Below are 10,686 nucleotides of genomic sequence, written 5' to 3' on the forward strand. Positions count from 1 at the left end.
CTGGCTGACCTATTATGACCTATTAGTCTCTCTGTAGACCAGGCTGGCCTCAAACTCAGAGATCCACCTTCCTCTGCCTCCCAAGTGCTGGGATGAAATGGAATGTGCCATCACTGCCCAGCTATAAATACCTTTTTTAAATTAAAAAACAACTGTTGTTTTAATCTGTTTTAGTGGGTATTTTTCTGCCCGTTGTTTTATAAATAGGATGAATAGATCTAGAAGAACAAAATTCCTTCTTTTAGCTTTTTCTCTTACAATGGATGAACCTAGGCTGTATCAGAGATCTAGGAAAAACTTGACTTTTTTTTTTTTTGTGTGTGTGTGTGTGTGTGCATGTGTGTGGTCTAACTCATCAGCCTTCTTCCATTTTCAGCGTGTTAGCAGTCAGTTTAAACAGCTTTGCTCTAAGGGTGACCAACCCGCCCTGGTCATTCTAGGAATGGATGTTGTATTGTGGGCCCAGCTGAGGCTGACTGAGGGTTTGGCTGTCGTAGCCTCTGACAGTTCTGGCTGGAAGTCTACCAGTCACGCTAAGTTTGTTGATCACATGGAGATTCCGACTACCTTTGAGCCTCTTTTTGAGGGTGGAATCACATCGTCAGTCTCCCTTGCAACATTTGCACAATTTTCTTGCTGACGTTTTGTTATCGTTGTTGTTAAGCAAGGCGTGGCGATAAACCCAGAACTTGAGGAGCGGGAGCATAAAACAGCGGTGACCTCAAAGACCATCTAGGTTAGACAATGAGTTCCAGGAAAGCCTGGACAACAGTCAGACTTTGCCTCAACATTGGTAAGAATTAAAGTTAATTATTTCCTGGTAATCTAAGTTGATATGGGCAGGAGCAGCGTGTTTTATTCAGTGCTTTCTTCTGGCATCAGCAGATCACTCACACGTATGATGCTTAGTATCTGATTAATAAACTGAACCAACCAATCCTCCGAGTCTTCTCTGTTCTCTACCTGTATTCAAATTTTTAGGAGTATAGCTCTTCTAACCCGTGGGTGCCCCAAGTACGTTTGCTCTTGGGTACCCCAAGTACGTTTGCTCACTAAATAGCCATCTAAAGATACTGTTAGTCTATTTTAACTTGTGTGTATGGTTGTGTGTGCACACGGCAAAGCGATGCTTGCATAGGACAGAAGGGTCACTAGTGCCCCAGAACTGAAGCTGTAGAGGTGATGCTGAGAACAGGATGCCAGTCCCTGCAAGAGCAGACGCTTGAGGGTTAAGCCATCTTTTCAGCCCGAAATAGGCTTTTCAAGCAGGGATTACTGAGGAAATATTTGAAGAAAAAAGAAGGCAGACATAGAACTGTGCTCACCTTCCTTCTGCCGCCAGTACCCAGCCAGGTGAGAGTGTCAGGGATTGCTGCAGCCCCTGGCTGGTTGCCGGGATGCATCCTCAGCATCTTTATTAGATAACTAACCGCATTTTTCCCCAAGGACCATCATGGTTTCTTCCTAAGTGAGAAGTTCACATCATAAAATACCATAGAAACTTATGGTCACCCTTTCCCAACTGTAACTTTTAAGGTTTTAACTTTTATCTTATTTTATTGAGACAGGGTCTTCCTGGGCTACGTAGACCAGGCTATTCTCAGACTCACTACATAGATCCTACATAGACCAGGCTGGTCTCAGACTCACAGAGATCTTATGTAAACCAGGCTGGTTTCAGGCGCACAGAGATCCACTTGCTTCCCACTCCCAATCTTCATAGCCCTGGCTGTTCTGGAACTCTATGTAGACCAGGTTGGATGAGAATAAAACCTAACTGGAGGCATGCCACCCTGGTTCCAAATAAATGACAGGGATTTCCTGGGTTAGTGACAAGCTCATGATGTCCTGTATACAGCCAGGGTCAGGCACAGCAGCATGCCTCTACAACCATCACTCAAGAGGCAGAGACAGGTGGGCTATCTGGGGGTTCGAAGCCAGCCTAGTCTACATAGCAAACTCCAGGCCAGCCTGAGCTATATAGTGAGACCCTGTCGGCCCCACAAATACTAAAAGTGGAGCAATACAGAGAAGATTAGCGTGGCCCCTGCGCAAGGATGACACGCAAATTCGTGAAGTGTTCCGTATTTAAAAAAAAAAGAAAGAAATAGATAAATACAACCAGATTAGTTTTAACAAAGTCCTCATACAAGATCCATTTGAGCAAAAAAAAATCATTATTTAATATCAATATCAGTATTCTGTAATGACGAAATTTTCCCCTTACAAATTGCACCTTACTTTAATTTACCCTGATATTATAATTGAATAAAATTTATCTGGCATCAAATTAAAATTTAAAACATATTTTAAATTTTTATAGTGCATTTGTTTGTTTATTTATTATGTGGGTGTGTGTACATGCCACAGCACACACACATGAAAGTCAGAGGATATCTTGGGGAGGTTGGTTCTCTGCTTCCACCATGTGGGTACCAGGGAATTGAACTCAGGTAATTACACTTGATCGTGCTATCGAGTGATATCAGTGATAGATAATGCCATATGAGCCACAAGCCTTCCACAAGCCACAGATTTGGTTTGTCTGTTCTTGAACTTGTTAAGACACTCGCTTCTGCCAATCAATACAGATTCCAGTTTCATCAAGTATTGATGTATATTCAGTTTGTCTGTGGTGGTTAATCTTCAATGCCAACTGGATTAGATTTGCAGCCACCTATGAGACACATGTTGATATTTGGGTCCTAAACTAAATAAAAAAGGGGTGAGGGGAAGAGGAAGCCGGCTGGACACTGCCGTCCTCTCTCCCTGACAGGGAGCAGTGTGCCCAGCGGTTTTACGCCTCCGCCACCACGCCTCCCATCCATGGTAGACTGTACCCTATCACGCCATGAGCCGAAGGCCCCCTTTCTCCCTTGCCTTGCTTTTTGTTGGTATCCAGTCACAGTAATGAGGAAAGTAACTCACGTGTTAGCCCCCTTCCCTGCATGCCACTGTCCACTTACGCATGCTTCTGCACAGGCAATGTTTCTTAGTTCAAGTGAAGGAAGTGGGATGCTATCTCAAAGAACAGACACAACAACTGCCCAAAACATTAGTTTCGACTGTTTTAAATTCCCACCAGCAAGGTAGAAGAAGGATTTCTATGTCTTCAAGAACTTTGCAAAACTTAGCATCCTAGGCACTTACAGCTTCAGCTCAGCAGATAAGGGGGCGTCCTCCTGCTGGGACGGATTAAATCGCAAAGCTACCCTTCTGGTGTTTGCTTTAGTCGTTCACTTTTGAGAAAAAGTCTCCTGGCCTTGAATCTCCAGCTCTACCACCGCCACATGCAGCTATTTCTTTTTGATGCGTGTTTCTTTTCTTTCTTCTTCTTTACTTACTGCTCTAGTTAGATCTGCAAGTGTAATGAATAGATGTGGCCTGAGTTGCGTCTTCACACATCCCAAACTTGGGGGAAGGCAGTGCTAATTCATTTTTCACAGATATTCAAACTGAAGGTGAATTTTCTTTTTTAGGGGTGGGGGTGAGACAGGATCACAAATCTCATATATCCTAGGGTCTCAAACTGGCTGCGTAGCTGAGTGACAGGCAGGCACCCCCTGCACCGCCTGCTCACTGTGTGCAGTGCCTGCAGTTCTACTGCTATTTTTCCTGCTGTGACAGACTTCCCTAATCACAGGCAGTGTAGGCGAGGAAAGGGTTAACCTGGCTCCCAATTCCAGGTCACAGTCCATCACTGAGGGGAAGTTAAAGCAACAATCAAGCAGCTAACACACCACCCCCACAGGGAAGAATGGGTGCCCTCACACCACCTTTGACTGCTTGCCTCGCTTTCTCTCATATCAGAACCCCACGCCTAGGGAATGGTACCACCCATTACCAGCTGGGTCTTCTGATATCAGTGATCAAGACAATCCCTCCCACAGGCCACCCTAATCTAAATATCTTCCCAGAAAGCTCTCTCTTCCCGGGGAGTTCCAGGTTGGGGCAAGTTGACATTTAAAATCAACTATCCCACTAGGCAAGTACTCTACTGACTGCGTGACACCCCAAGGCCCTGACTGAATTTTGCAGGAGCCAAATCAACAGATCAAACCTTCCTTGAGCCAGGCCAAATGTTGGGACTGTCCACCATGTTGGCTAGGACATACCTCTCCCAGGTTAGGAAACCCTGCTTAGCACAGCCAAATGGGCTGAGGCCAGCAACAGCAGGACAGGAACGACAGCAGCTGAGCTGTGTACTGTTCCCGATTGCAACACCTGCCCAGCTCCCTGCACGCCCGGTTTTCTATAGGAAGCTTTTCTTAGCCCTATAAGCCCCAGTCCTAAGAAGCTTTAGCTGCCGACAGGTGAATTCAGGACATTGATGGCCGTCATTCCAAACCTTTCTGCCCACTGGTGAGAAAAGGAGCAAGGGTGATTTCCCAGGATTCACTGGGCCCACTGAACTGTTGTTCCGAAGGGCAAAGGGCGGGTGCAACCACTATCCCTTTCTCAAGGACACAGGAGTGTGGCATGAGAGGAACCAGAGTGCCAGAACCACCCACTCTCACGGTCACCCAGCTCTGCAGAAGCGTGAGATTTGCACCCAACCCCCTCAGAACACAGACCGGGAGAAGCAAGAGAAGGCGGTCCAACCGTTCCTGCACACTTTCTCAAAAACAACAGTTCTGGCTACTCCCGAAAGTGAAGTCTGCTGGACAGTATCCAAGGGCGGGCATAGCAGAGCTCGGAACAGGCCTGTGTTGCCAGGGCTATAGCAGGGTGTGGAGAGTACTGGCCCAGGGCCTTCAAACAGAACTGTCCAGTCTTTTAAGTGTCCTGTCTTCCTCAGAACCCTACTCGACCTTTGCCTAGCTGTGTGACTGCTGTGGTCACCCAGTCTACAGCTGTCCACCCAGGGTTCCTGGGACTTGAGCGGTGCAAATATTTGTGACCTGCTTCAGTAGCTAGATAAGGCCGGCTGACGAGAGGAGGGCACCGGGACCACAACCCTGCCAGCTGCCGTTGCCATTCCCCATTCCTCTGTGCAGGACTATGCCTAGCTGCCTCCTGCTCAGCCTATGCCCCCTGCTGTATCTAGCGGTTCTAACTTGGGACAGAGTACTCCCCTGCAGTCAGGCGTATATTCCTGACGTCCGTCCAGCTCCTACAGTGTAAGTGATGCCCTGAGTTAGCATTTAGCACCAGTCTCTTATTCACCTGTGAAGTGGGGGGTAAACATGCCTCCTTAGGGAGAACTGGGAAGATCAAGTTGCTGATAGCTGTCTGGATGTATTGGTTACTTTTCTCAAAGCCAGCTTAGAGGAAGGGTTTATTTGCTGTCAGGGTTTGAGAGTACCATACCCCTTCTTGGGATAGGCATGGTGGCTAGGGCAGCCCAAGCAGCGGCAGCAGGAGCATGAAGCAGCTGGCCACATTCTGTTCCTACCCGGAAAGTATCCATGTAAAGACAAGCGTGTGGTCTGGAGAGAGCTCAGTGATTACAAGCACTTGCTGCTCTGGCAAAGGAGCCAAGTTCTGTCCCAGCATCCTCATCAGGCAGCTCACAACTGCCCTGTAACTCCAACTCCAGGATGGCCTACGCCTCTGCCCTACAAAGGGATCTGCACTCGTGTGTGCATACACACACACACACACACACACACACACACACACACTCATGATTTTAAAATACCAGTGCATGCAGGGTTCATTGGGGCATGAAACCCTGCAGAAAACATTTGAATAACCCTATTACCGTATTAATCATCACGTTTAAGCCATCTTGATGACACCCACCAGACGGGCAACATGTGCACATGACACATCTACTCATAAAACACAGCAGGATGTCACCATAACGGTTGATATTCTGCAGCAGTCCAGATGAAAGGTAGCCCTGTTAAAACACGGGAGCTCTGTTAGTGGGGGAAATTAGCTTACATCTGTTCAAAGTTGTTTATTTAAGAGGCAGGACCACAATTAAACAAGATAACCTGAAACATACCGACCTAGCCTTGAACTCACAGACAGCATCCTGCCTCAAATTTCAGGCATGTGCCCCAGGTCTGGCCTCATTTGCTTAATTTTGACATTGTAAATGCAAGTTTATTCATTCATTTATTTATTTATGCTGAAATTAAAAATTCATTCCCTTAGAGGTGCGATGCCCTTCACAGTGTCCAATATCCTGGTACTACTGGTCCTCATTTCTGACGCAACTTCTCCACCGCTGCGCTTGCTCACCTAGTGACCTAGTGGATTTCTGTTGCTGTGATAAAACATTCTGCCCACAGCAGCCTGGGGAAGGAAAGGGTTGATTTAGCTTATACTTCCCAGTCACAGTCTATGGAGGGAAATCAGGAGGAACCTGGAGGAGGAACTGAAGCAGAGGCCTTGGAGGGCTCTGGTTACCAGCTGCTTGCTGATTTGCTCATCCTGCTCTGTTTCACAACCGCTGCCCGTGGTGGTACCGACCTGCAGTGCTCTGGGTCTGCCCACATCAACCGTCGATCAAGACAAGCCCAGGACAATCTGAGGGTGGCAGTTTCTCAGTTAAGGCCCCTCTCCCCTGGTGACTCTCACTTGTGTCAAGCTGACAAAGTCTAACCAGTGCAGCATCTGTCTTCTTTTTGCATTCTTGATTTCTGCTTTTTCAAGACAGAACTTCCTGTAGGCAGGGCTGGCCTCACACTTACTGTGTAGCCAACTATGACCTTGAGCTCTTGGTCTCCTGCCTCCACTTCCCAAATACCGGAATTGCTGCCGGCTCTACTCCAGCTTCAGCCTTCCCTTTGGATCCAGTTTCCCCCTTACTCTGCGTTCTGCCTTGGATTCTGTCTTGGATTCTTTCTGCACACCAAACTGACTTCCTCACAAGATAGGAGCTGAGTACAGGGAAGATAGAACAAGTATTTCTTCTATCTTTCTACTATTTTTTTAATGATTTTATTGAGCTCTACATTTTTCTCTGCTCCCACTTCCTCTCCCCTCCCCTCCAAGCCTCTCCCAAGGTCCCTGTGCTCCCAATTTACTCAGGAGATCTTGTCTTTTTCTACTTCCCATGAAGATTAGACCTATGTATGTCTCTCTTAGGGTCCTCATTGTTATCTAGGTTCTCTGGGATTGTGATTTGTAGGCTGGTTTTCTTTGCTTTATGTTTAAAAACCACTTATGAGTGAGTACGTATAATAATTGTCTTTCTGAGGCAGAGAGAGAATATCCAAATTAACAAAATCAGAAATGAAAAGGGGACATAACAACAGACACAGAGGAAATACAGAGAATTATCAGGTCATATTTCATAAACCTGTACTCCACAAAATTGGAAAACTTAAAGGAAATGGACAGCTTTCTGTATAAATATCACCTACCAAAATTAAATCAAGACCAGATAAGCAAATTAAACAGACCTGTAACTGTCCAAGAAATAGAAACAGTCATCAAAAGCCTCCCAACAATAGCAACAACAACAACAAAAAGCAGCTCAGGACCAGATGGTTTCAGCTCAGAATTCTACAAGACTTTCAAAGAAGAACTAATACCAATACTCCTCAAATTATTCCACACAATAGAACCAGAAGGAACATTGCCAGGCTCTTTTTATGAGGATACAATTACCCTGATACCCAAACCACAAAAAGACATTACTAAGAAAGAGAATTATAGGGGCTGGAGAGATGGCTCAGAGGTTAAGAGCATTGCTTGCTCTTCCAAAGGTCCTGAGTTCAATTCCCAGCAACCACATGGTGGCTCACAACCATCTGTAGAGGGGTCTGGTGCCCTCTTCTGGCCTGCAGGCATACACACAGAATATTGTATACATAATAAATAAATATTAAAAAAAAGAAACCTTAAAAAAAAGAAAGAGAATTACAGACCAATTTCACTCATAAACATTGATGCAAAAATACTCAATAAAATACTGGCAAATCAAATCCAAGAACACATCAGAACCATCATCCACCATGACCAAATTGGCTTCATCCCACAGATGCAGGGATGGTTCAATATATGAAAATTTGTCAATGTAATCCACCATATAAACAATCTGAAAAATAAAAACCACATGATCATCTCATTAGATGCCAAAAAAGCTCCCTTCATGATAAAGATCTTGGAGAACATACAAGGGACATACCTAAACATAATAAAGGCAATATACAGCAAGCCAACAGCCAACATCAAACTAAATGGAGAGAAACTCCCAATGATTCCACTGAAATCAGGAACAAGACAAGGTTGTCCACTCTCTCCATATCTATTCAATATAGTTCTTGAGGTCCTAGTTAGAGCAATAAGACACCAAAAGGAGATCAAGGGGATACAAATTGGAAAAGAAGAAGTCAAACTCTCACTGTCTGCTGATGATATGATACTTTACATAAGCGACCCCAAAAATTCTACCAAGGAACTTCTACAACTCATAAACATTTTCAGTAATGTAGCAGGATACAAGATTAACTCAAAAAAATCAGTAGCCCTCCTGTACACAGATGGTAAAACGGCTGGGAAATAAATCAGAGAAACAACACCCTTCACAATAGTACAAATAGCATAAAATATCTCAGAGTAATCTAACCGAACAAGTGGAAGAGAAAATGGGAAGTACACTTGAATGCATTGGCACAGGGAACCACTTCCTAAATATAACTCAGCAGCACAGACTCTGAGAGAAACAATTAATTAATGGGACCTGCTGAAACTAAGAAGCTTCTGTAAAGCAAAGGACACAGTCAATAAGACAAAACAACAGCCTACAGAATGGGAAAAGATCTTAACCAGAAAGCAGCCAGGGTGTGGGAGGAGGGTGCATAAGGCTCTCCCCGTCACTGAATAAACAAGTCTGCTGTTTGCCTTTTACCTGACTCCCAGTGTTTATGCTATTGACTCCACACCTTCCCACCTTCTCCCCCAGGGAGCTGTTAGGACCCAGCCACGAGGAGGAAGAAAAGAGATGCTACAGAAAATCCCACTTACACATATGTAATCACCCATCTGAAGCAAGATACCAGTATGAGCTTGCTAAATGCAGGTGTGTGTGAGTGGCCAGACGTGTAGCAATCACCTTCTGTCTTAGGGTTTCTATTGCTATGATGAAACACCATGACCAAAAAGCAATTTGGGGAAGAAAGGGGTTATAGGATTTACACTTCCAAGAAGGAAGTCAGGATGAGAACTCAAACAGAAGAATCTGGAGGCAGGAGCTGATGCAGAGACCATGGAAGGGTGCTGCTCACTGGCTTGCTCAGTTTGCTTTCTTATAGAACTCAGAACCACAATCCCAGGGATGGTACCACCCACCATGGCCCTGCCCCATTCTGAGAAACTGTCCTACAGCTTGCCTACAGCCTGTCTTATGCAGGCATTTTTTTTTCAATTGAGGGTCTCTCTTCTCAGGTTACTTATGTCAGGTTGACATAAGGCTAAGCAGTGCATTCTCCATCATACATAGAGAGAACAGTCTGATCCAATACACCTGCTTCCTGTTTCGCTAAACTATGAGACTGGTGATAATGCAACAGATGCCTGAGCACCTGAAGCTGCTTCTCGCCAAGCCTCTACAGCAATGGTGCAGACCAGCCAGGCAACAGTGCTGTTTTCTCTCTGGTGTGAAGTCAGGCGTGGGTCTTGTTTCTTATGGCAGAAGGTGAATGTCTCTGAAGAGGTAGAGCTTGGGAGTCTAGTACCAAATCTGTTCTTTGTGAAATATTAGAGAATATAACCAAAAATAGGTTGGGGATCGCCATGTGTGGTGGCACACACTGTTCCTTAACCTCAGCAATCAGGAGGCAAAGGCAGCCAGTCTGGTCTACAGAGCAAGTTCCAGGACAGATGGGGTTACACAGAGGGACCATGTCTCTAGATAAAACTAGACAACCCAGTGACTTTGCTCTCTTAGCTTGATCTTGAAGCACAGGGTGGCGGGGATGGGGAAACTATTGGATGAAGACATTCTATAGCATTTTTACAGACAGAAGAAATCTGGGATCGATAGTCAGTGAACTGGATAAAGTGTTTATGACTCAAGAAGATCTAGGATTGGGGAAGTAGCTCAGTTGATTCAGTCCCTGCCTAATATTCAGGCAGCACCAGATTGGTCGACAGCACCACACAAACTGTGCATGGGATGTGAACAAGGGAGGATCAGAGTTCAAGGTAACCCGCCACTACTTGGTGAGTTCGAAGCCAGCTTGAGACCATGTCTCAAACAAAAAGAAAGAAGAGGAGGAGGAGGACTTTAATAATTGGGATTTGTGTTTAAAATCCTATTGTCAGAGCTATTTAGAGGACAGGTAGGAGGATGGGGGCTGAGCTCAGGAGTTGGACATCAGACTGGGCAGTGTAGAGAGACAGTGTAGATATAAGATACATTTCCTTCACTACGGCATAAGCTAGGTCAGAGAGAATGGAGCTATGACACAGAGTGTACTTTGTGTTGACCTGTGACCATGGAGGAAGAGGATGTGGAGAGTGCTGAAGTCTCCAGAAAATGGGACACTCCCAGTTGTATCTGGAGACTATAATCACCAGATCTCTCTAACCTTGTGACTCCCCAGGACAGGACCTGGGAGGCTCCTTTGATCCAGTGAGCAGTGATAGTTACCTCAGCTGGTACTGCTGTGGCCAGCTTCACTACCTCTCAACCTCTGCCCTGAGACCTGGGTGGTCTCAGGGTGAAGCCTCCACTCCCGTGGGTGGGCACAGGCTGCAGCCTCCACTCCTGTGGGTGGGCACAGG

The 10,686-nt window shown here is 45.6% G+C and overlaps 1 non-coding gene across 1 annotated transcript; it reads left to right on the forward strand.

Annotated features, from left to right (window-relative positions):
- The first annotated feature begins 1,983 nt into the window (after positions 1 to 1,983).
- LOC113456164 lies at positions 1,984 to 2,092 on the forward strand. The gene has a single exon (XR_003377025.1). It is a non-coding gene; the product is annotated as a U6 spliceosomal RNA (small nuclear RNA).
- The last annotated feature ends 8,594 nt before the right edge of the window (positions 2,093 to 10,686 follow it).

This window comes from Microtus ochrogaster, chromosome 5 (genome assembly GCF_000317375.1).
Source record: "Microtus ochrogaster isolate Prairie Vole_2 chromosome 5, MicOch1.0, whole genome shotgun sequence".
NCBI classification, from domain to species: domain Eukaryota; kingdom Metazoa; phylum Chordata; class Mammalia; order Rodentia; family Cricetidae; genus Microtus; species Microtus ochrogaster.